This window comes from Cygnus olor, chromosome 2 (assembly GCF_009769625.2).
Source record: "Cygnus olor isolate bCygOlo1 chromosome 2, bCygOlo1.pri.v2, whole genome shotgun sequence".
NCBI lineage: Eukaryota > Metazoa > Chordata > Aves > Anseriformes > Anatidae > Cygnus > Cygnus olor.
The window spans coordinates 1,996,493-2,021,503 of NC_049170.1; positions in this window are offsets into that span (position 1 = coordinate 1,996,493).

Sequence of the window (25,011 nt, forward strand, 5' to 3'; positions counted from 1 at the left end):
TTTATGTCTGCAGACATATTTTATCTAAATTTATATGTTTGCAGTGTAGAAATTATGCCTGAACTCATCATTCCCTTCTTACTTGATAGCAAAGGCAATTTCAGCTCAATTTACCTGAACTACTGAACTTCAATGTGAGATAGATTGCATCCTAGATCCCACTGGCTTCATTGGCTGGATAAGCACTGATGTCTGTTTGGTGATGGAAAGACTATCTCAGATGGAGATATCAGAGTAATTAGTGCTTCTTTTCTGCAATATGTGTTTATCTGTCATAGCTTCTAAATAGCTGTAGCAGTAGGTAAACGATCCCTCCCTCCTTTCCTCTTTCGCTTGTACCCTCCCTCTCTCCCAGCCTTTTTTTTCCTTTTTCTTTCTCTCTCTCTTCCTTTTTCTTTCCTCCTTTCTTTCTTTCTTTCTTTCTTTCTTTCTTTCTTTCTTTCTTTCTTTGTTATTGTTATTGGTATGTTCAGCCTGGGAAACACACTGCAAACAAACTTTGTAAAATTACAGATTAATTAGCTACAAAGTTAGAAGAAACCTCAGAAGACACACAATTTGAATGACCATTCAAACATAAACTCTGTTGAGAAACAGAAGTACTGGAGATGAATGACTCTCCAACAGGACAAAAAAAGCACTGAACGTTTTAAGAAAAAAGGTCATGAAAGCCTGACCTAGACTTTCCATTCTGATGGATCAAAAGCTTCTGGATAAGCATCTGGATTCTTGGGGTTTCCTGTCTGAGTCAAACTCTCCCTCCAGTCTTTTTGAGGTTCTCCTGTGACTTGTAACAATGTCTGCGTAAAACTCATCTCTGTTTCCTACTCTCCTGATTTCCTCCCCGACAGGACAAATACAAAGAAAGAGGTCTGCGATTCCAACTCCACCTATTTTCAGCTTGGACCAGTGCCAGAGAGCTCATCACAACTGGAGCTTGGCAAAGGAGCTCCTAGCTGGCGGACCAAGCGTTTGGCAACTAATGCAGCAAGTGGAAGGCTACGGCTGGCAGTTTTCCTTGGATGGCTGAACCAGCCAGCTGTGTGATGTGAGCATGGGAAGTAAAAGGTCAGCTCACACTGGACGGCTAATTCCCTTGGAAGAGGGTCGATGACCTAGTTCGTTTGTCAGCCTTGGAGTCTTCATCTGTTTGCCACTTGACTTTAGAGATGCGGACATGAGTTTAGAGGGGAAAAATGACTTCAGGAATCAGGACAGTATGAGCAACATGTATCAGATGACAAGAAAAATAGTACAGAAATCTGAAAAATGTTAGGTGCATTAGCTTATTAATGGCACGCTATTACTGCAATGAGCAAGCACCCTTTCTGACCTCCAACTCTTACAGCTGCTTCCCAACTCATGAGGAGAGGGCATGGATTCAGTCAACAAAATAACTGATTTTGTGCTGGAAAAAAAAATGCAGTTCAACTTCTTGCTAATGTTTGAGAACTTGGCAAGAGAAAGGTTGTGTACCCATGCCAGAAGACATACTCTTGTATCATGGCATGCCGTGCCAAGGTAACAGGTTCTGTAAAAGTAGAAACATCTATATTTCTGATAAGCAAATGCTTATCAACTTGGACTCAGCAGTAGCAGCCAAATGAAAACCTGCCAAGAATAGCATCCAATCAAAGACAGTCAAGAATGAAAAGACCTCCTTGAAGAATACATCTAATCTATTACTCTTAATAATCCAGCATTTTTGTTCTGTGGCAAATTCTATGAATTTTTGTTATTATTAATTTTAAATATGCCTGTCTGTCCTTTCATAGCATTTAAAATATTATGAACATTTTGCTGATGTGTTGAGTCTTCTGAGAAGCTTAGGAGTTGCCTAAATATACGCAAAAAAAATCCTTTCTGTAAATAAACTAGACGCACTGACTAATCTTCAACCAATACTTGAAACTATTCCTCTCACCATTGTCAATCCTGCATATCTTTTTTCTTGCAAATCAGAAGAAAATAGTACTGGAGAGCATTGAAAAATGCCAGTGCTTTAATTCTGAATCAAATTCAAGAGCTTAGGAAGACCAATATTTTTCACCACAAAAGTGGACAGCTATGTGATAGTTCACTCCGAAGTCATCCCCTAAGAAGCCTGGAGTTAGATCCCACTATACATGACTTAAAGGGCTGCTGTTAATTCCTAGGTCCAGTTACAGATTTCCTGTGCACTCTTGGACACTTAGACCATTTTTTCTGCTGTTGAAGTTAATGACTTCAGTGAGGATATCTTATGTCATCCTGGCCTGGTGTGGAACAAACTGTCCATAACTGCGAAGTGTTTGTATACCGTTGGGGTAAGTGTTTTGTACTTGGCTTGTTGTCGTCTTGTAGGATGGAGTCCTGAGAAGCACTGCTGACTAGTCCAGCATCTTATCTTCTGACTTTTCTCAACTCAGAAAAGCTGGAGGCCTAGCATTTAAGACAGCTACTGAGAGGCCTTTGTATGTACTGCCATGGACAAGAAACACAGTTTTTTAGGTCAGAGTCTCAAGATGCTCTGCTTCAGAAACTGGAGAACAACACTGACCTGAAGCAATGTAGGGTCAATCCTACTGCAGTAGGAATCCTCCTCACTTCTCTTTTAATCCTAGCAAATCAAAGCCCAGAGCAGGTAGTGCTGCTTTCCAAACAGGTCTGCAATTCCACACAAACAAGACAAGGTTCAGGAAGGCAATTTGTAAATGGACACTTGGGTGTTAAGTACAATTAAAACATACAAACAAGTAGGAGAGGCCCCAGTGGTCTTTTCTTTTTGGATGGCCTCATTGAAGCACCACAGCAGGGGAACAGTTTTCATAAATGCTGAGTGAAGAAAGAGGGAAGGTTTCTAGAGGTTTGGTAGAGCATGAAGCTATTCCCTCAGCCAGAACATCCCCTGGAGCCTAGGCTGCATGTCAGCCTTCATGCTCAGGCCACTTTAGAAATAGAGGTCTCCAGATGCTTCCAAGAGCTTCTTGACCTTAGCATGTTTTTCTAGGGAACATATTCCTTCTGCATTAAGCAATTTGGCCTGTTTTGCCCATAAGCACCTGGTCCTATATCCTGTTCCATGCTGCAAACTCTGGTTGACAGGACTTAGGGGAATGACTGCTTCACAGCAGTGACCAAAGTGCACCACTGCATACACTTGCTGGGAAGAAGGGTTGCTGAGAAGGGCTGGAGTAAGGGGGAAATACTTCATTTCACACCTCCACCTCTGTATTCTGCTTCCGGGGATGTGCTACATAAAGTCTCCAGGAACATGCACCAACAAGGGCTCAGAGCAGCTGCCTCTGCTCTAACACCGACACAAACTTGCAGTGACAATATTGAAATTGAACCTTCCCTGAGAGTCAACAGAATGACTCACTGTTTCCTCAGACATCACAGAGGTCTTAATTTGTAGCTGTACCTACAAAATGCTCTCCTGAACACACAGTCTGTTCCTCATTTCGTTCAGCAGTGTGATTCTAATTACCTTCTTCTCAGCCACTAATTTGAGGCTATCATTAGTTCAACAGTCTCCAAGTTTGCTTTGAGGCAGGGATGTTGATGAGTAATTATACACTTCATCTCATCTTTAGAAGGGAAAAAAATGATTGCTTGAGGAAAGTGGTTGTGCGATGGTTTGGTTTGTCAAGCACATGTTTCACTTAGCTTGGTGTGAAAACAGTGCTGGGGGAATGATGTCAGCTGCATCCAAGCAAGCCAGTAACATGGGTATTTCATGCCAATTAGCTGTGGTTTGAGACTTGAGTTTTGTATATTAATAATGAGTTTTATGTTTGTCTTCAAGACTGGTAGTTTAGGAATGGTAATAGATAATTCAGGGCCAGAGAAAGAGCCCTCTGGTCTATTCTCCTCTTTTGAAAACGTCTATATCAACTTCTGTAGAGGATGATGCTAGAAATCCTTTAGATTAACAGCATCCTGCAATTTTAGTGAGCAGCCTATTTTGGAGAAAAGCACTTTTTCTATTTCCACTGCTTTGATAGAGGAAAGATTATACATTCTGAGGAATGGATATTTACTTGACTGTCAAAGACTGTTTGTTTTTAATTTACTATTTTAACTCCAGATATCTATCTTCTACTGACCTAGTCATCTTCTTCCTCATAATGTAGAAGCAACCTACAGTTTAATTTAATATTAAACTACATTGTTGTAGTGAAATCCACAGGTTATCTATTCACTCTGGGCATATTTTATTTCCATGCAGTCTCGTTTATTTTGCACTTGTTTTCCCTAACTATTGTATCCCACTCCCTCCACTCCCTAACTTGTGTATCTACTGGCTTAAATAAAAGAGAAAGAAAATGCATGAGTTTGGTGAGAGAGGAAGATTTCATGATGCTAATTTCCTCATGCAATCGACATGCCATGATGACACATCTAAATAGTAGCCATGATACAATGAGGTAAAATTTAGCTTGTGGATCAAAACTTAAGATTGGTGTCAATGCACATGCTAGATATCCCAGTTTTCACTGCAATAAATGCACAGGTAGTTAACACACGTCATCGGAATGGAGACAGCAATGCAGTTCTTCCTAAAGAGGAAACTTACAGGGGTATCCAGCTGACCATATCTAGACATCTACTGTCCATATGAGATGTCATATGGAATCTTGTTTGCTTTCCAACTGGCACTGCAGGAAGGTATGGCTCTCACTTAGCTCATGTATAAAAATTGGCAGCCCTACGTGGATATCTCACATATCTTGAGGTGTTTCAAATGTTAGTAGACTTCTAAGTTTAGGAAAGTGAATCTCACCCACACCATTGTGTCTATTGAATCACTCTCTAAACTCTGTTAACTGCAGCATTCCACAGATGATAATGTGAATTTGTGCTCCTAACTCACATGCAGACAACCATATAGCCTCCTTCGTTTAGGTATCTTCCTCTGGGAGCTGTTTGTTAGTCCTTAAGACAAAGGGTAAACATTCCCTTTATCCTGAAGTCGTGGTTCTCAAATGAGCTATGTGTAGCATTGCAAAATAAGAATGGAGAGGCTCAGGAGCTAGAAGTTTACTCTCTTTTTGGTAAAGAAATCTGGACACTCATTGATGTAAAGACCAAGCTGAGTATTGGGTGTGATCTCTGCTCTGTAAAAGGCTGTGTCTGTGTGGGACTTGTCACCTTTGCCATATATGCAGACGAGGTGTAACTATTTGATATCTCTGCCATAAATGGTGATACTGTAGTTGTTTCAGGGCTGTCTTCGGGCCAAAAAATTTTGGGATCCCAAATCTGTCTGCATTCCTGCAAGCAGATATGACCTTAGTTCTGCTTCTTCCATTGGGTATCATCCAGCTACATCATCTTGCTCTTTAGAGTGAGGGTTGTCTCTAACATATGGTTTGTGAGGCATCCAGCACATTGGGCTCTGATCTTGGCTAAGGAGTTTACTTGTGGTTTCATTTAAGTCATCACTATTATTTCATAAACTAAAATATCTGTAGAGGAAAGCAGAAGAATTATGATACATCATTTCTAGCTCTTCTTCTTGTGGCTCTGTGTCCAGAACTAGAATCTGTAAATAAGTATCCATTTTATTCCACATGTTGCTTTTTTTTTTTTTAATATAAGCACTAAAATTAAGAAAGTTTGGAAGAGACCTCTATTAGACTCCTAATAACAGAAATAAAGTAGGATTATTTTTTTTTGAATTATCAGTTTTTGAGTGGAAAAGTGGAACTAAAGAATGATGATTCAACTACAATCCCCAAATAAGATCATTATATTAAAAAAAAAAAAAAAGGAGGGGAGGGAGGAAGGGGATGCAACCATGGCTGGATTCAAGTCTGCAGTTGCATACCTTCCTCCTTGTTTGGTTATTTAGTATTAAACATTGGAGAGATTCAAGCACTGAACCTGTTGCATGAGATTTTAATGATTGATAAATGTTTTATTATTAAAAAATGAACTATCAGCTCCAGTCTTTATTATGCATGATTTGTATAGTCTTTGGATGATAAGAAGAATATCGTACATTGAACAGTATTTAGGTATAATCACTTCCAAGCGATCTTCCTGGAAACATGCGAAAAAAAAAAAAAAAAGTGGAAGAAAATCCATACAAAAGAACACAGACTGATTAACTCTTATGCATATCCTTACTCGCCAGATGATTAGATGATTGTTTTATTATTTAACCATTTTTTTTTATTATTATTATTCAAAAGAGCAGGAACAGGACAGAGAGAGGAGTTTAAGAGCCAGAATCTTCCTTTCCAGAGCCTGAGCCTCTTGGATACTGTCCTGCTCCTCCTTCCTCACTCTCCTTCTAGACCTAGAAAGCTCAGGTGTGACTTTACAGCCAGAGGTGCACCTTCAGCAAGGTAAGGAGGCGTGTGAGCTGTAGGTGGAAGTATGATACCCTTTCAGGGTGTCCAGAAAATGTTAAATGCAGTAGAGGGGGGTTAAGGTCTCAATGTTGACCTGTGTTCTCTTTTGGGACCCTTTATGGTCATCTTCCTAATACATTTCTTGATGGCTGCCCAGGCAAATTAGGTAGGTATCTATGAACACTCAGTCTCCTTGCAAATCTGCACCTTTTCTCTCCCTTTCACAGTTGAACCCAATGGCTAGTTAAAGTCAGTACTCAGCTTGGAGGAAAACGAGCCATGTGTTCACACCCCATTAGGCAGCGAATTTGATCAACGATGAGCCACAAATCTTTCAGAATCCAGGCTCTCTCTCCAGTGCATACAGCTCTGAAGAGATCTGAGAAATGAACCTTAGTCATTTAGCTCAGAACCAAAACTGCAAGGCTGCCTTTTCTTTCTCCCAGCCCAGCAGGCAGAAATGGTCCTTTATTTTTCGCACTGGAGTTTTGTGCTCATTTTTAGAATGGAAGATGTTGTTCCAGGTAAGTTTAATAAAGCAAAATACTTCATCCTCTGCAGTTCCCACTGATGAAAATGAGAAATCTAGTGCATCCCCTGAAAGCTACTATTCAGATCTATTTTTACCATATTTTCTACAATAGTTCTCCAAAATAAAAATGACCAGGGTGGGTTGTGTTTTATAATCAAAACAGAAAATTAAATGACGAGCAAGATTTCTCTGTTGTTTAATTTTATCATGAAAATCCACCCAAGGACCAGAGAGTTTTTGCAACCATTTCCCTGTAATGGAAGTGAAGGCCTCTGGTAGTGTATCTACTATCGAGTAAATAAGATATTGAAACCTTCTTGGAAAAAAAATATATATGCAAAGTCCATCAACTGCATATCAAGTGTGTCATTAAGTCTTGCAGTTGTTAGCTTCCTTTGTCATTTTCTAGTAAATTTATACCAGAATTCCTGAAGAAAACCTATGTTTTTCAGTATGCTGCAACCAATGGAGAACTATACGGTGGTCTTCAAGGGAAAGAATAGGCAAAAAGAGCCTTCAGTTCCAGTTCAGGTTAGTGTCAGTCAGAAACCATTGCCAGCTGATGCTGAGGCTTTTTCCTTCGCACAGGTGGGCAGTAACCACAGATGTGCTTCTAGTCCTCAGGTGATCTCCACGTACAATTGACCACGAGGCTATGCGAGGCCACCTGGCTGCCCAATTCAGCAAGGACCATTTGGCAGCTGAAGCTGACCTGTTCTTGAAATTAAACCTTCACATTGCTCATTCCATTGATATGTGAAGCTTTTCCTTCTGTGCTTTCCAAAAGTGTGTTCTCCATACATAATTTACTTTCTGCTTGTGCAGTGGGGAAGATGGGCTAATGCTTTTGCAATAATGCTAGCATGTGGGAGATCTGAATACCTCTTCCCAGTTTCTCCTCAGACACATGATGTGACTCTGCCAACTCACGTTGGGTGGGATTCATCTCAACCAACTTTATACGTCTGCAGTGCAGACGTCTACAGCTTCACTAGTTGCACTTGGCTTCTTCCACAGTCGATGGAGACAAATCACATTTTTAAACTATGGTTCATCTGACTTGTTTTGGCCATCTCCTTTAGGATGATGCCTACATTTGGCCAGATAAATTCCACTGCTGAGCTTCGGCTCTCTCTTTAAAATAGGGATAAGACTGAGGCTTTACTCCCCATCTGAGGGTTAAGGGATGCTGTGAAAGCCTGGGTACCATTTAAGGTGCCATGGGTAGGTATGACCACATCCCAAAACTTATTGTTTAATTTCCTAAGCTTCTAATGACATGTGCTGTGGTAATACATTTTGTACACCCTGAGATAATTGTCCTGTTGAATCATGGCAATTATGATGTACCTAGACAGAGACACTAAAATTTGGATAAATCAGAGTATTGGTGGCCAACTGGCAACTCTTGAGCTTATCCACTGGCATAAGAAGGTCAAATCTGTTATTAGCTAGATCATTGCTGGCACAGGGCACTCAAATCTCTCATTGTGGGAGAAATAAGACAGTAAAAGCTGTCATCACTGGGACATCCTGAAGCTTAGTATCACACCTCACCCTGATCCATCCCACAACATACTGGTGGAGACCTGGAGAAGCACTGCCATCTCCCACCTGTGAACCACTATGAGCAATTCCCCTTATTTCTCTTCTCCAAGGTGTGTGGCACAGGCTGAGTGGTTCTTGGAAAACACGAGCTTGTACCACAAGAATGTCTTTGTGCCCAGACCAGTCAGGATCAGGGGAAGGTCATAAAGAACACCTCCATCCCTTCCACCCTGATCCATTTTGAACACTTCTGGAAAGCCCTGAAGATAGTCCAACACGTACATTTTTAAAAGAAAGTTATGAAGCCAAACAAAATACCCATACCCACATAAATGAATTCCACATGCTTTTCAGTGTGTTACTTTAGGATGGATCCACAGATGGTGTAAATCAGAAGAATACTGCTGATTTTGAAGGAACAGCACCAGCTGACCTCTGTGAAGGAAATGCCAGATCTACTTGTTGCAGCATAGTTGGCAAAACACATTTTGCACCAAAACTATTTTTTTCTCCTTCTATTTTTTTTTTTCCTTAATGGGGAAGAAGAAAAATGATCTATATAAATAACTAGACTGTACTGCTCTGTCTAAAAGGTCAGGGAACATTTTACAAGCTAGACTCCTAGCCAAAATTTGTGACCTGTGTTTTTCAAATGCGTCTACAGATGGGGACTCTTTATACAGTAGTTAAAAAATGTGGGAAAATAATAAAATAAGGAATGTTTCATCTGGGAAAAGAAAAAAAAAAAAAGCAACCCCAAACCTCTAGTTTGTATTCCTGTTTTTTAATGAATTCAGTACAGGGGAAGCATTCTTTAATTTGTGTGTGTGTTTGGAAGGGAGGGGGAAGGTACTAAGCCTACCGGAAGGATTTGAGTATTTAATAAAAGCAGTTGAAAATAATAAAATTAAAACTAAGGAAAAAATAATAAGGTAGCTTGAAATGTCATCATTTTAATTGCATTTTACACCAATCCTTTCCTGTTTGGAATGCAAGACGACCTATAAACTCTCTTATGGACATGACCCAGTTCAGATTTAAGTTAATGGAAAGACACCCTGAGAACTGGATTTGTGGGTTGAGTTTTATATGAAGAAATAGTCCTCTGGAGCTTGACTTGGTTCTTTATGGAGATGGGAGAAGCTCACGGGTTTGGATGGGTCGTATCATCACCTGACACTGATTTTGGAGCAGCTGTCTTCCCAACAACTCCATCTAAATAACTTTTAATTCACGTCATGGAGAACAAGAGCAGGAATGTGTGCAATATATCCACAAGGCCAAGCAAGAACATCTCATGAATATCTCATGGGGACAAGGTTATCTTTCTCAGTAGGTTTCTGATATTTCTTGGTTTTGGCAGAGGGAGAAGTAATACAGGAAGAATGTCCCTTGTAGCATTTTCTTTGTGCACAGATGGGTTTTGCAATTGCAACCATGAAAGGAGAAAGCTACCTGAAAACGTTCAGAATTCCATCCCACACCTTCTGCAAATGGCATATCTCTTCCTAATAAAATTAAGTAATCAACCTTTCCAATGTATTTTGTAACCAAATGGTAAAGCCTTCTTTAGAGCTGTGCCTGTAGCAGTTTCACCTTTCATTACCGGGGAAAATATTTTAACCTCCTACACAGACCTTCAGCATTCAGACTCCAGCAATAATTACATCGTATGAAAATACCCATATTCTTAGTCAAGACTTCCTTATAGATCCTTATCTTCTCTACCCGTGGTCCGGTGTGGATGTGTAGACAGCCTCTGTATGTACACATCTTGCATAATGTAGCTGTTTCTATTTTGGAAAGCCCAGTGTTTCAAAGAAACAATGGCTTCGAGACTTCCACAGAATCAGGTCATGACCATCCTATCTAACAGCCACCAAAACCTATTTCTTCCATTAATCTTACAAATCCTTTTTAAGGACTATATTTTGTTTGTTATTCTCAATATTCTATGCAAACACAGTCAGCTACTGAATTATTCTTTATATGAAATGAATTTCATGTTACACTTGTTTTTAACCATATCGTCTGAGAATTTCACTGAAGCAGTATCTCCTCATCCTATTTTTTAAAGTAAGAAGAAATCTGTATGTTCCTTATCTATCTTCTCCGTACAATTTATGAACTTTTAAATCTCTATTACAACCCATTTCAGTTATATATTTTTTTCCAGATTAAAGAGCTGTTGTCAGTTTAGTCTTTGGATGAAAACTGTCCCACTTCCCTGGTCACCTTTCTCTTCCCAAACGCTTCATATAATCAGAAGACATGTAGAAGTCTTCTGTAGAAAGGAAAGAGTCACCGATACTCTGGAAATGTACTCATCTACCACAACTAAAGAAAGTCCGTCTATTCTTCATTGGAATGCTAATTTATGAAAGCCAAACATCTGTTGTCACATGCTAAAATGACAGTGTTGTTCGTGCTTGGGAGGTATGGTGCCAATCTGAATGTTTTCTCCCTGTGACTGTAGCCTGTTCCTCCCCCTGTTATTTTCCATGATTACAACTGATTTATGCCACTCCAATATTTTATCCCTGGGGACTTCAGTAATTTTTCTCCTCCTAGCAGCTGTGTATCAGGCCTACCTAGGCCATAACAAATGTTTCCAATAGCTGTGATTTCTGGCTTTTTGATTTGTCTGATCCAGTGAGATTCAGCCCTGCAGGTCAGTGAAATGTTTTTAGGTGAGTTTTTATTGGCTGGAGTAAAATATTTTATTTTATTATATTTTATTTTGAGGAGGCAAGATGCTTGCTTCACAATATGTATTTTTAGAATTGGGCAGGAAATGGTTTTCTCATCCAGTCCTGAAAAAAAAAAAAAGACATTTGAAAAAATAATTCTTTTCTGTAAAGTGGGCTGAGACAAAAACTATGTGAGTATTTTAATGGAAAGAAAACAGAATAAAATGCTGAGACTTCCCCAGTTGCTGTGGTAACTGGACTACTCAGAAAGTTTCATAATTTTACAGTGTGTAAGCTTTTCCTTAGTTATAGACCCAAACACATTTTGCAGCGTAATTGCCATCCCTGACATAGTGAGTTTAAGTTTATTGACAATGAGCTTGCTTTTTATGGCCTCCTAGAAGTTGTTCCTATACCTTAAGTGGTCCACAGAAAGAAAAGCCTCCAAGTTAAGTCCAAATCTTGCTAAGCTGTTTCCCTCAATCTAAGAAAACCACCAGCTCACTTTTCAGTCTCTTCCACTGAAAATATTTATGGGGAGGACAAAATGGTTAGAATGAGGATTTATAAGTGGGTCTCTTACAATGTCGAAGAATGTTTCTGCCATCAACTTATAATCATCTTTCTAAGGCTTTGATGCCATCACGTGACCTAGAAGTAAGATGACATTAGCAAAAAAAGTTTTTTATCCCTTCTTTTCTTTTTTTAAACTATATTATTCTCAACAAAATTTTTCTCCAAAGGAAAGCAAATAATAATAATAAAAAAATAAAAATAAAAGCTTCAAAAGTTCCTTTGATCTGGAAATGTTCTTACTGAAGGTACAATTTCTAATGAAGTTAAGATGGACCTTCTAATGAAATGAAGGTATGGAATGAGCCATACAGTCATACCTCACCTGGTACTATTGCTGTGGTATCATCCTGAATATTCTCTAAAAATTAAAAATAAACTCCAGAGTCCAGATCCCTGAAACTACCCTGTACAGAAAACAAAGTCAATGCTAAAGGACTACTTAGTATTCTTTAAGAGTAACTGGAGCAATTTCATGTCCTGTGATTTCTTCTGGGCACAAATCAAAATTTAATGAGGTGCAAGGCTGAGAAAAAGGAATAAATTGAGGTGGCATGTACAATACTGGGATATTTTACTGATGTTTGGAAAATTATTTGGGTAGTGAACCTTCGTGTTATTTCATAAATGTGTCATGGTGGAATAGCATCCTTAGTGCTAGCACTAAGCAATCTGCAAACACATCAAAATGTAATTTTCAAAAATAAGTCATCTTCCCTTCCAAGGTAGGTGCAAAGAGCCAAGATTTCACTCAGGCCAGCAACCAGACATGCAGTTGACTACTCACTTTGGCCTGAATTCATAGTCCTGTTGGGCTGTTCTGTGTCTGTGGAGGAAATAAGGTGGGAGTGATCTTAAAAAAAGACAGGGTAGCCTATGAAACTAAAACCTGCCGTAAAGGCTCAAAAACCCTTGGTTTCATTCAAGGTTTCCCTTGACTGAGTAACTTCTTTTTTTCAACTTCCCTGTCTTCGAAGTCTATGATAAACTTTTTCTTATAAAGTACTTTATCCCATTCTCATTAAAAATAGTGATTAAAAGATTAAACACAGCTTGAACTCAATTTCATTAGATTGACAGTTTGGACTCTCTAAGAGTTATTCAAAACCTGGGAGATTATGTTCTGGTTTCCTTCTTCCTGAATCCTTGGAATGACATCATCTCTAACTCTCAGTTTTCTATTTTCCTGAATATAGATTTGGCATCAAAGGCCCACTGCAATTCGGCATCTTTATGAGAGCTGTAAATACACACACACACACACACACACAGTTTTCAATCTGTTATCTGCAAGTACGTACAAAGAAAGAAAGAACTCAGCTTCATGCAAGATCTTGTGTGCAACTGCTCTGATGTCTGGAGATCTAGGTTCAAGTATCTTCCATGCATTTCAGCTCATGTATCTCACTAACTTTTGGACATTGGTGATCTCAGTTTCTCTCAATTGTTTAGGTCAATGGATCTATGCATGCCAGATGCAGTTGAATGAGAGTCAACATATGCAGTATGCAGTCAACACATCATCAGAAGACACACACACATATATGCACACATGCTTTCATGCAGAACAAACCCATCTATTAGCCTTGAATGTTCTTTTGAATGATCTATTGGCTTTGAGTGTTGCAGCTAGAAACTATTTTGTTCTTTATCTTCTGAAGTTCAAGGAGTCAGAAGTTTGGCTGAACACTTCATGAATTTCTCAGGAAAATTCCCTGCAGAAGACCCCAAAGAGTGAATATATCTCCATGGACTTTGATGGATCAATACCAGCATACAGCCCTGTGTTCCAGCTTTATATGTTGTCTTTGTCATTACATTCCCAAAATTCACCCTTCGACATGAGTCTACAGCCCAGTTCCACCAATCTCTTGGGACTGTTGATTGACTTAGTTAAATTTTGCAAGAACACCAAGAGAACAGTTTGAAGCAGATGTGTCCTTTCCTTTTGTCATAAATAAAATACAAGTAGTGCAGGCGCTTTCTGGGTAGTGGATATGCTTGTCTTTGCAGTCATTTACATTTCAATGAGCAGGTAATTACAGTCCAGGGTTCAGTGATCAGAGAGATGGCCTAGATGTGCTTGCGGTCCCTTTACAGCTGGAGAATGGTCAGGCAAACAAGATATTTCATTTGTGTGAGTACTGGGGAGATTTTGGCCTGATTGTGATGGTGATCAGTCTTCATTTGTAGCCACAAAGCCTCTCAGGGAAAGGGAGCTATTAAAGAACGTCACTGGCAGCTATGTGTTTGCTAATGAGGGAGTCTTTATGGAGCTCCCTGCTGAGTGAAAGGGAAAAGACTATTTCTTTGTGTAGCCTGTTTGGCAGCTATAGATGAAATTATGACAAAGAGGCAGAAAGATTAGTGATCGTCAGCAAGTTGGACAATGCAGACCATAGAGAGCCAGGAATTTGATGGGAGAGGAAGGGAAAGTGTAGGAAAATATAGATTAAGGCTGGGTGTTGTGGAGTGACATGAGCCTCAGTTCTCGCCAAAAGTTATCAGCGATTCCATGTTTCAGTTTTTTAATCTGCTGTGGAGACTTCAGCCTAAGGCCTAAAAACAATGAGGAATCATAGAATCACAGAGTCATAGAATATCCCGAGTTGGAAGGGACCCATAAGGACCATCAAGTCCAACTCCTGACACCGCACAGGTCTACCCAAAAGTTTAGACCATGTGACTAAGTGCACAGTCCAATCGCTTCTTAAATTCAGGCTTCGTGCAGTGACTAGAAGTGACTAGGAAGAAGTTTCAATAGCCAAAAATGAGTGATAATTAGGAAAATACTATGAACAGGATAGAAGTAAATTACATATAGATGTATTATTTTATTGTAATCTCTAGTCAATTGGCTGAGGGGAAAATAAGTAAGCATTTTGGCTGGAGCATTCAATTTTGATATATTTTAAATGATACTTTTTGCCATTTCAGTTTAAAATATATTTTCTATATCAATTTTATTTCAAAGAGGTGAAAGGATATCAAAGTGTTGCTCATGCTGGTTTAATACCCATTATTGTGTTGCCCCAAATTAACTTTTTAACTTTTTAATTTTTTTTTTCCAAAGTCTCTGCCTAAATCTCTGTTTTGTTTCAACCCAGAACAACGTTCTCTACTAATGTTTTGGCTCATGTTTAGGCCAAAAAATAAACCGTTATTTATCTATGTCTAATCTCTAAGAACATTTTATAAAAATGGTATAAATGAGTAACGGGGTAGAATTAGGATAAGAAAAAAAAATGAGATAGAATTTCAGGAAAAGACTGCTAAAATTGGGGTTGATTATTATTAATCTCCCAAGGGAATATCCCTATGAATGGACAAATAAAATAGACTGTGAGAAACATCATTAATATGGACATAACATGGTGAACAATCTGAGTCCATCAGTTACCTCTGGTTTCTGCAGATAAAAATGAGTAGGTTCGGTCACTCTGAGTGTCAGGGTTTTTTTATTCAGTGATTTATGGAATAGATGCAATGATAAGAAACACTAATATTTAAAGGAATGATCCAACAATCCTTTACGTTTAACAGATTTACTCATGTATTTGTACTCAAATGTTTTGATTGAATGAGAACTTCACAGAAAAAAACTTATTCCATCTCCTCTGTGTTCAGGTAGGAATGTCTATCTGTAGCTTCTCTTTCTGTTTTATATATTCAGTTTTCACGGAAAGGTTTCCATGCTGAGTACTCAGTCTGGCAGGTGCAAGGATGTCAGAGAAACTCTTATTTGACCACAGTGACATTCAGAAATGACAATAGCTTCAAAAAAACTTCCATGCACCAACGCTCTGTGGCAGCAAGCCTCTTCCACACAAGGGACGCTGCTATTGCTAACTGCCACATCAAGGCGTTTATGTCCCACAAAAGCACAATGCCGGGGGGATTCATGTCTCTCATAGACTTTAAATACCTGAAACATATCCACTGTGATGGCACAGAGATGTCAAACTATGCCTTATAAAGAGATTTTTGTCATGAGCAGACTGCAATGCCAGTTTTGTCAGGAGCAGACTGCAATGTATGCCAATTTATTCTACTGGAAAAGGCTAGTAAGCAACTCGTAGAAACCTTGCCTTTGGTGTTTCTAGACAATTTTGTTGTGGATACAGGCATATTTTCTCTAGCTGAAAATCTGAGTCTCTTTATACATCGCAATAACAGTTTATTTGGTGCAATAAAATGATCAGTGCATCAAAGAAGGTGGTGACCTGGCCCCACTAACTCCACTACATGTGTTTTGTGGATTTTTTGTTTCGAACTTGATTTAGTTTTGTGTCTAGATTGAACATATCCACAACTCATGTGGTATGAAGATGTTTTAAGGACTAGTCATTTGTTCAGGTTCTTGCCACGGAATATTTTCAGTTGGAGGACACCTCTAAAAGTTGTCATGTCTAACCCACACGGAAAAGAAACAGCTTAGGTCAGCTTGCTGGACTTGGTCTGGAGAAGTTTTTAATATGTTGATGGATGAAGAGCCCTAATCTCCCTTGGCCTCTCTTCCATTATCTGACTGACCTTAAAATGTGTTATGTATTTCCCCATATCTAAGGGGAATTTCCCTTCTTTCAGCTGCTGTCTGTTGCCTTTACTCCTATCACGTTGCAGCCCCAGGAAGACTCTCTCTACATCTTCTCCTCACTCCTGTTAGGTAGTTGAATTGGTTCTCTCCTTGACTTTCTCTTCTTAATACTGAAACCACTGCCCAAAGGTCTTGTTTTCATGAGGGAGCACATGCTGGGTGCTTGCAGTAGGGTTGCTCTGTTAATTTTCTCCCAAATGATTGCAGTTTGCACAGTCTGAGCCATCCTACTAAACAAGCCAATGGACAATAAATGAGGTGACTGTGGGGTTGTGACTGAGGTGACTGTGGGGTGCAGTACCAAACTGCACTTCTGCTGCAAAATGAAACACCGTTGTAGATTCCTCCTATATTTTCTACCCTAATTTGGGGAAGAGGATGGTGTTTGAGCACCAGTCTGTGAGTGCTCTTATGATCAGACTCAGTTTTGCTTCTTCTGAAAGATTATTTCTCTGCTGAAGACCAGACAGTGAAACACTCTAAGCCTAACGCTGTCTGGGCCCCAGAGATGACCCCGTGGAACTATCTTGTGTTGAGGAAATTGCAATGAACGTACACAGATTTTTACACTTCTGTTCTAAACAAATAGTTGGCTCAAGTTATTACAGCCTTCTAATTCTGCTTCTCCAGCTGCAGGAAGGTCTCCTATGATTAAGAGGAATAGCTGAAGGGCATGTTTTCTGCTTACCTCCAGCACACTCCTTACCACAAATGAGTTGGGTACGTGCAAGAGGCACTAGGATACACCAGGGAGGTTCTCTGTTGGACAAGGAGTTGCTTTCCAACACTTCATGTTTTCTGAGCAACACTAAAGTGGGATTCTTCAACTTAATTTCAGACATCTGCATGTCATCAGATGAATGACATGCAAGGAGACCACAACATGGAAGAAAATATGGTCCTCTCAGTATCACTGCAAATGTTTACAGTGTTTTATCAATTCATAGATGTTAGTGCCAAAAGGGATCATTAGACCATTCAGTTGGACTTATTGTATTACACAAGACTTAATAAATTCATTCAGTTTCCCTCATGATGAGCCACAGACAGATTTTGCAATGCACAACAAAATGCAGCGTTAAGCTCTGGTCCCAAGTACAGGTCTCCCAGTCCCAGATGTGTCCTGATCCTCTCGTAAAAGCAAAGTATGGTAGCCAGAAATAAAGGGGTTTTGTTTTTATAAACTAAACACTTGGTGTTTGCAAAATAAAGCATTTTATCCTAAACCATTTTTGAAGAGAGAAAGGTATATTTTGAGAAAAACTTTTTTGAGGGGTTTGCTGGATTACTTTCTTGTTGTTGTTCAAAGCCATTAATGTTTATGGATTTCAGTTGCCAAAATCCATTGGTTATAACGTGAAAATATAAACTGTTGGCTGCCAAAAGCCCAAGATTTTATATATATATATATATATATACACACACATAAATTGCTGAAATTTTGCCTTTTTTTTTTTTTTTAATGAAACACAGAAACTTATTTGGAGGTGACAGCAGGGAGTACTTTTCAGTTCATTCCAACTATTATTTCTATGAATACATCCTTTTGCTTTCTGATGCAGAAGGTGTATCTTCCAAAGTCTCTAGTATTGCTAGGAAAGAGTGTTTAATTAATACAGAAGGATTTAATGAGTTTATAGCAGTCAGTCATCTTGTGATAGAGGTAGGAGGAGGAAGGCATGGTGATGTTTTCACACTGAAAGAGGAAAAAAAATGATCTTGCATCATTCTTCCGTATTTATTTTAAGTATCACCATCTGGCTTGTAAATCTTCATCTTGGCTGTCAGGGAATGTAGCCTTCCTTTCTAAAGTTATGCTTTTCTGGAGATTTAAAAGCAGGAGGAGGAGAAATATAGCTAAGAATGTAATCTGAATCCAAATACAGATGTCTATTGAATCTAAATACACTCTTGGCTCTCCAGAGACATTGTTTGGAGGTTTCAGCAGACCTTTTGCTCTAATGAAACTTGTGAATCTGTCATGCTGAGGTCCTGGATCAACATTAGGATTAGCATAACAGTGGTGGCCTAGATGCAGCTTGACATCAATAGGTGACTTTGCTTTGAGTAGTGTGAAGCAAGAGACCAAGCACACATTCCTTGTAAATGACTTCCAGCACAAATCTGATTCATTCATAAGTTAGCAGACATCTTTTCCACTGGCCTGGAATCAGAAAATTAAGTTTTTTATTCACTCTTCCTGTTTCTTATTTGATCTCCATTCTTAAAGACTGTCGCCTTGAAGTTTTGTTGGCAAAAGATGTGATGAAATGAAAGATGGAGGACAGCACCCAGATGATCATCCCATCACTGCCTGGTTTGGGACAAGCAGCAATGACAGACAAGGGAGGTGGAGGTAGAGGAAGAAGGTGCCAATTTTCACGGAATCTCTTTTCTGAATATATTTCAAATGTAAAACTTGCCTTTGCTTATAGCAGGAGAAACCTTACAGATTGTACACTTCATTGTGGTTCCAGTTCCATGTATATGAGAAATTTTCATTTTTCAACCTCCCTCAAAACAAGCAAATGAACAAACAAAAAAACAACCCCACAAACAAATCTTTTTTTTTTTTTTTTAATAAAAAAAAGAAACATCAAGATGTCTCTAGAGATGCGGCTGTTATCACTGAAGCATAAGAAATAATAAGGCACAAAGCAGGTGTCTAATCCCAGTTCAACAACTGACACAGTGAGTGGGCAGCCAGGGACACTTAGAAGAAGACATAGAACTTTGGACACACAATAGAAATTGTTTCCCATTAAAATATAAGAAAAATGGTCATGTTAGCTTCATAAGAAACTGTTCATGTTTTCTCCCTCCCACACAGCCTGTGTTTTCTGCTATTTTCTGTTTTTTTTTCTCTTCATTCTCTTCACTCATAAAAAGATACTTGTACTGAATTTAGTCCTAATCTGAAAATCGGGTTGAAAACCAGGGAAGAGTTTTAAAAGGATTTTACTTGGCTGTTTTATCTTAGGCAGGTGCAGAGTCTCTGCTCTATCATATGATGGAAATGCTACCCTCCTTCCACGTTTGCTTTGCTGTTATTCAGTCTTTGCTTATGGAAATGGTGATGTATGCATGTGTGTTTTTTCTGGATATGGATGTGAAGACTGGAAAATTATGGGTGGAAGGGTGGGGGGACCCCTGCTCTAGCTGCTAAGATCACCTTGACCTATAATAGTAATAAAACTCTCCATCTCCTTTGCAACAAGTGAGTGGGGAGGAAAAAAACAAAAAGTAAAGCTACTGTTTTAAGTTAGTTGTGTTTTTAATTGACTTTGCATGAACATAAACAGATAGATTAAGTTCAGATACACGTGGACTCAATCTTTGCTTTGTTATAATAGAATAACACGATTAAAGTGATTACAGTAGATATAAAATATCTGGTCTGTACCGAAGCATGTGAGGCAACGTCTCATGAAATTGTTCTTGCCACATAAATTAAAATCAGCCTCTCTGTGAGCAGCTGCATAGGCCGATCATTAACTGAAATGCTGAAAACAAAGAACAGAGGGTAATGAATCATGCATAATATTACATGGCATTGCAGGAAACAGTTTAGTGGAATATCCACATGGATCAGTGTTAGTTAACATCCCCATTCATGATCTGGCAGAGGAATGCACACAAGCATGAATGAAATTCGCAGATCTTACTCAAGTGGGGAGTGCCAAGTATATCTGTGAGGACAGAGGATTAGTGGCACGGGGCCAAAAGAGGTAAGGAGTATGGATAGCCAACAGCGATCCAAAATGATAATCAGTGAAAAGGGGAGCTGGGAATTGCCCATGCCAAAAGACATGTAAAGGAGAGCAAATTAAATGAAGCTGCACAAAGCAAAAACGTAAACATACAGGGGGAAAAAAAGAAGCAACAGCACCTCTCTGGACCCATTTCTATATAAAAGGTGAAGAGAACTCCTAGAGTTTAAATAAATAAGGGAGACACAATGATGTGTCTATTCAGTCCTTAAGCAACTGTGAATCGAAGGAATTCCCAACATTTGCTATTCCAAGAGCTCAGTAAAACAGTGAGAAGTGTTTTCATAAATACATAAAAAGACAGCATAAGCTTCATATTTGGGTAATTAAAAAAAAAAGAAAGTGTTGCCTGATGAGAAGAATCTGAAAGTCTGTTGATAGCCATTGCTTAGAGTAAGCATGGGTCTGAATGCCACAGGTAAAAGGTCTGCAAGTGCCTGTGGACACTTCTGTTCAATGACACACAAGTGTTGAATGTACTGGTCCTGGGAAACTGCCAACAGAATGGGAGGAAGGTAAGAAAGAGAAATCAGTATTCTAGAAATTTTAATGGAGACTGAGCCTTTTGCAAAGGAGAAGAACTTCAATTTCCATGAAATCTCCTTGGATTTGGTGATGGTTCTTAGCTGTAAGATACTCAGTAGCTGGCAGGCAAATATTATTAAAAAATATATATATATATATATAATTAGACCAGGTTTTGTCAACCTAAGGGGCACTTTCTACCCTCCAATTTCCTAGCAACACACCATGCATTAGTATCTTGTAGAGATATACCCCAAATGGTGCACTGGTAAGTCCATGAATTCTGGTTGGCAAGCAATGACCTTGCCAGACATACAGTGGGTAACAGGAGTAGACCAAGGAGAAGGGAAAGGGGTGGAAAGAAAAGACTGAAGCCATTGGTGAGAGGAAGTGAGGCATTGCTCATTTTGGTATTTTCTTAGACTCACTTTTAAAGCCATGTTCTCATTAATGAGTTTAGACAAACACAATAAAAAGGCAATCTTGCTGGACAACCGTTAAAAGTTGTTTTTCAATACCATACTGCTGGAAAATGAAAAAGAAAACATATTTATCCCTTGGTATGGCACAGTCTGTGGAGACCAGTTCTTCATACTTTGATCCTTTGGCTCTGAGGGAAAAAAAAAAAAAGAGAGGAGAAAAAAAAAGAAAATATTACAGAAGCATATTAACAATAGAAGGTGACAGACAGAAGCAGAAAGCTTCTATGCCTATGATGGGCCTGCAGAAGAGTAACCGTATTGAGATGCGTGGCATAAATCTGCCTTTAAAATTCAAGATTTGCAGGGCTTTAGGTATGGTCAGAACCTGGCCTGGCTTGTGTAGATATTTTCATTAGGGGAAAAAGAATTTTAAAATATCATTTCTAAGGGAATGAGTGATTTGGGGGAATCACTGTTTGACAACTATTCTTAAATACTTTTTAGAAATACAGAGCTTCGACTTTTTCAAAATCAGATTTCTTTTTACTGTAATTCCAGCAGAGCTAAAGCAGAGACATTCTCAAATCACTTCCATTAAAGCCAGCTCTCCCTGCTGAGGAAGCTTGAATGTGGGTCTCTATTCATAAGACATAGTTCAGTTTCAAGACTCTTCTCTACAGTAACTTTATCTGGGTTGGAGTAACATTGCACCTGATTTTTATGGCATTAGGAAAGAGATGTACATTCTCAAAGTCCTTCCTAAATAGGCAGGCAACGATGAACTTTTCCCTGGATGCTTGGATAGTTTTCCCCGTGATGAATGGGTAAACAGCCACTTTGTCTCACTTCATCCCTTGCCTCCATCTCAGCTCTCTGCCTGCCTCTCTCCTTTCAGCACTTCAGGTTAGTCTTTCTCCTGCAGCCCCGCAGTTCTTATCAAATTCATAGACGATATAGGTTGAATTAAAATTATGACAGAGCTCCATGTAACTTCACCTCTTCTTTCAGAGCAGCATCCCAAGTGAGTCAAAATGGCACTGAGATCTGGTTCTGAAAATAGGCACAGCTGCCAATGCTATCAAAGATCTTGTTTGGCTGAAATTTTCCAATATTACTGTGTTTCAATGCATTTCTTGTTGTTGTTTTATTTTGTAGAAAAACACAATTTATTTGTGTGTGTGTATTTCCGTGTGCACAAGTTTTAGCATTCATTATCTTGCCAGGGATTTATATAGGGAGATATAGATAGAAACAGGCATAGATCTATTAATTTTGGTTGTTGGTGGTGTCTTGGTATTATTGTCAACACTTGTGCAGAAATAAAGCAATTTTTTGCACGTTTCCAAATTCCCAAAAAGAAATTGCCAAATTTCTTTCCAGTCGATAACGGCTGCCTCAGCCATACTAAGCCATGCTTAATGTGGCCACTCTATTTCCTTGGCAGACTGTCACACAGAGTATACCTCAGATCCCAAGTCTTCTGCTCTAAGTTCTCTAATTATGAAAATTACAGGGTACATCTTGGCCCTGTTTGTCCAATCTGAATGGCTGTTATTCCCTCCCTCAAACACCCAGTTATGAAGGTCCCCTCCTCCTCTAAAGCATACACTCACTCACACGCTCACACACACATATTACTCAACAAGACTCTATTTTAAATGCTAATAAATGTCTACGGCTGATTTTGTTTGCTTTTCTGGTTAACCATCTTTACTACTCCACCTCATCATCTCTTTTTCCAGGAAGAATGTTCCATGTTCACCCCACAATTAAATTCCAGACAGCCTGTGAATTCAGCACTGAGGGAGTTCTTGGGAGATTTCATCTATTATGAAAGATAGATGAAAAAATAACAACCCTTGGTTGCTTCCAAGGTGTACAAACTATATTTGACCACCCAAACACAAGGCAATGTTCCTTCCAGCTATAGAAAAAATAAAAATAAAAATAAAAAGCCCAATTCAGACACTATGGGAGCCTCTTTTTTTGAAAGGCAAAGGGGTTTAGAACAAACCAAAACCAGAAAAGTTCAACCCAAACGATGAATGCAAGAAAGGGGGCATATGTGGTTTGCTACTTTTAATAAGCTCCCACCTGATCCCAAGAGGGTTATTTATATTTTAACTACATATGGGACATAGGATCTTTATCACAGAACAGCAATTTACAAATTACAACATCTACTTCAAGGAAATTAAAATTGGCTTTGGCTGAAATATAATCACACTACTGTCTTTTGTCAAGGTCTTCTTTATTCTCTGCTGGACTCACCTCCACAGCCCACTACTAACCCAAAGTATTATTTTGTAATTCCAGATATAGGACACCAAAGCTGGCACTGCTGTCAAGCTAAATGTTCTTTCATTTAGAGATGCTCTAGCAAGAATTACCTGAAAGTATGGGGGGGAAAAATTAGGCGAATTCTGCCAAGGGAAAAAGCCACAGCAGGATGGAGAATTATGAGGAAAGGAGGCAGAAGGAGGTAATAGCAGCTGCATTTAGGACAAATGGCTTTAACTGCCTGAGCAGATTCCCCACTTTGACTCAGCATAGACACAATCCTGGCCTTGTAACTCCTAACCACAGCACCTTTGGCTCATGACACTACATGAGGAAAAAAAGGGACAGCTAGTGTCTCTGTAATGTTCCAGCTTGCTGACAGGCTGGCATGCTTTGGTCTTGAATTATTTCATTATCTAGTCCAACAACCCTGCTTATAGAAGGGTCACCTACAGCAGGTTGCCCAGAGCCATGTCCAGATGAGTTTTGAATTTCTCCACAGATGGAGACTCCATAAAACCTCTGGGCAACCTGTTCCAGTGTTTGACTACCTCGCAATAAAGATGTTTTTTTTCTTCCGTTGAAGCAGAATTTTCTCTACTTCAGTTTTTGTTTACATGTCCTCTTGCTTTGTCACTGGGCACCACTAAAAAGAGTGTGTCTCTGTCTTCTTCACTCCCAGCAATTGGGTATTTCTACATAAAGATAAGTTCCCCCTGAGCCTTCTCTTCTCCCAGCTGAACAATCCCAGCTCTTTAAGCTTTACCTCATAGGAGAGATGCTCCAGTCCCTTAAAGGTATCTTGTGGTCCTTCACTGGACTTGCCCCAGTGTGGTGAGGAGCCCAGCACTGGACCATCTGATGAAGTGTCTCACCTGTGTCAAAAAGAGAGGAAGGATCACCTCCCTTGACCTGCTGGCAGTGCTCTTCCTAATAAAGCTCAGGATGTCGGCTGCCCCTATCGCAAGGGCACATTGCTTGTTCATGGTCAACTGGGTGTCCACCAGGATGCCCAAATATTTTCCTGCCAAGTTGTTTTCCAGCCAGTTGGCTGCCAGTCTCTACTGATGCAATGAATTGAATGAGCTGGAACTCCAAGACCTACTCAGCACATCCTGTAATACAAACCAGCCAAACTTACAGGTAAAACCTTTGAATTCCACTCAGTGGGCAACACAGATAAACACGGTGATTCCCTTTCCTCTCTCCAGTGTGGGACAAATGGGAAAATGAGTGTTTGTTCCATTTATTGAAGATGTTCTTATGGACATCATGCAAGACAGTAGAGCCCAATAAGAATAGAAGCTGAAGTAATGAACAGATTGTTATCATTTACCCCTATATGATCCTAGAAGAAAGCTACATATTTTTGAGCTCCAAGTCAATATTACCATACATGCAGAATTTTTGGATATCCTAAAATCTAGACTTATAGGTGTCTGAACTGCAGTTAGATGGGCTGCCTCTGTGTATGCCAGTTATTCACGACTGCTTATTAAAGATATGAGAAAAAAATGATCTTAGATCAGACATCTTAATTTAATAAATTCAAAAGAAGCTTCTTCAAATGCTAAAAATGGAATCACTGTCTCAAAGTCTTTAGGGTGCTCTTTTGAAAATTTCTCAAGCTATCAGATTGGGGTAGGTCACCTTGAACAGAAAAGTATTTTTACAAAACTAATATGGATTAGTAAAATCCAAATTCATTAAACCTGCCCTTCAAAAACTATTTG